This window comes from Odocoileus virginianus, chromosome 27 (assembly GCF_023699985.2).
Source record: "Odocoileus virginianus isolate 20LAN1187 ecotype Illinois chromosome 27, Ovbor_1.2, whole genome shotgun sequence".
Lineage (NCBI taxonomy): Eukaryota > Metazoa > Chordata > Mammalia > Artiodactyla > Cervidae > Odocoileus > Odocoileus virginianus.
In genome coordinates, this window is record NC_069700.1 from 21,675,008 (window position 1) to 21,676,790 (window position 1,783).

The following is a 1,783-nucleotide window of genomic DNA, read 5'->3' on the forward strand; positions in this document are numbered from 1 at the left end:
TTTATTTAACTTATACAGAAAGCAAATGAGGAAATATACATGATATTCAGGAACAGGTGGAGTAATTTTTCCCTCCATTGAAAAAAAATCCATTTATTTCTAATATTTTTATATTGATCTTATTAGTGGTTATAATAGTAATACAATTCAAATGTCCAATTGTGCCAAAGTCTCAAAATTTTCCATACTAGTTTTCCAATGACACTGTGGCAATATGTATAAAAATAAATTTGAACCATTTGTTTCTTTATCCAACAAGTATCTAGGGGTATCTACTCTGTATGGAGGGCTTCCAAGTGGCTCAGTGGTAAAGAATCTGCCTGCCACTGCAAGAGACACAGAAAATGCTTGTTTGATCCTGGGTTGGGAAGATCCCCTAGAGGAGGAAATGGCAACACCTCCAGTATTCTTGCCTCAAAAATCCCATGGACAGAGGAGCCTTGCCACCTGTAGTCCATGGAATCACAGAGTCAGACACTGCTGAGTGACTGAGCAAGCATGCACACATTCTGTATGGAGCATAGCTAAGTTTTGTGGGAACTCAAAATAAGTCACATTTATTGCCAATCATCTGCTATTTTTGTCTACACAGCATCCTATCTTTGGGGAATTTCCTATCCCTTAGGGCACGTGAATCTGGTCTATCAACTTTCTATATGTAGGAGCTCTATCAATATTTGGGCTTCCAAGGTGGCACTACCCGTATAGAACCCTCCTGCCAACACAGGACACCCAAGAGACCCAGGTTCAATCCTTGGGTCAGGATATCCCTTGGAGGAGAGCATGGAGAATCCCGTGGACAGAGGAGCCTGGTAGACTACAGTCCATAGGGTCGCAAACAGACACAACTGAGAGACTTAGTATGCTATCAATGTTTATTAAATTAAATAATTAAGATGCATTCTTATAATATTCAAATGCAATGACAAATATGAAAGAATAAAGAATTTAAGAAAAAGAATACAAATTTAAACAAATAAGAAACCTGTGAAAATGATTATGTTATAGGTGATAGTTTTAAAATTTTAAAGTTTTAAAATTAATTTTCTCGGCCCGCCTTGCATTGCAATCATGGTGGACGTGATGGAGTCGCCCAGGGCGCGCATCAACGCCAGCATGCTAGCTCAGTTCATCGACCAGCCGGTCTGCTTCGTAGGGAGGCTGGAGAAGATTCATCCCACTGGGAAAATGTTTATTCTTTCAGATGGTGAAGGAAAAAATGGAACTATTGAGTTGATGGAACCTCTTGATGAAGAAATCTCTGGAATCGTGGAAGTAATTGGAAGAGTGATGGCCAAGGCAACCATTATGTGTGCATCTTATGTCCAGTTTAAAGAAGATAACCATCCTTTTGATCTTGGACTTTACAATGAGGCTGTGAAGATTACCCATGAGTTCCCTCAGTTTTTTCCTCTGGGAGTTGTGCAGTATGGTTGAACTATTTTGATGATTCCTAGTGAGCTACACTGAAGACTATTAAAGGAGGCCCCTGATATTTGAAGGAGCAATTCCTGAGATTTTTAATATTTAATTTGTTCTCTTCTTAATTTCATTTACCTAACTTTATTAGATATTCCAGTGTGCCGTTTTTGACAGAACTGGCTTATCGACAGTTCTCATCTAAGTTCTCATAAAGAGTAATTTCTCTGGCATATGGTCAGATTTAAAATGCAAGGAAGAAAAAAAGAGTTGGTTGAATTTAGTTTTTTGCTTTATTAATAAAAGCTTACGTGCTGTTGGTCAAAAAAAAAAAAATTAATTTTCTCACTTACAGAGAATACAA

The 1,783-nt window shown here is 37.9% G+C and overlaps 1 pseudogene; it reads left to right on the plus strand.

Annotated features, from left to right (window-relative positions):
• The first annotated feature begins 1,057 nt into the window (after nucleotides 1-1,057).
• LOC139031537 (replication protein A 14 kDa subunit pseudogene) lies at nucleotides 1,058-1,508 on the plus strand (annotated as a pseudogene).
• The last annotated feature ends 275 nt before the right edge of the window (nucleotides 1,509-1,783 follow it).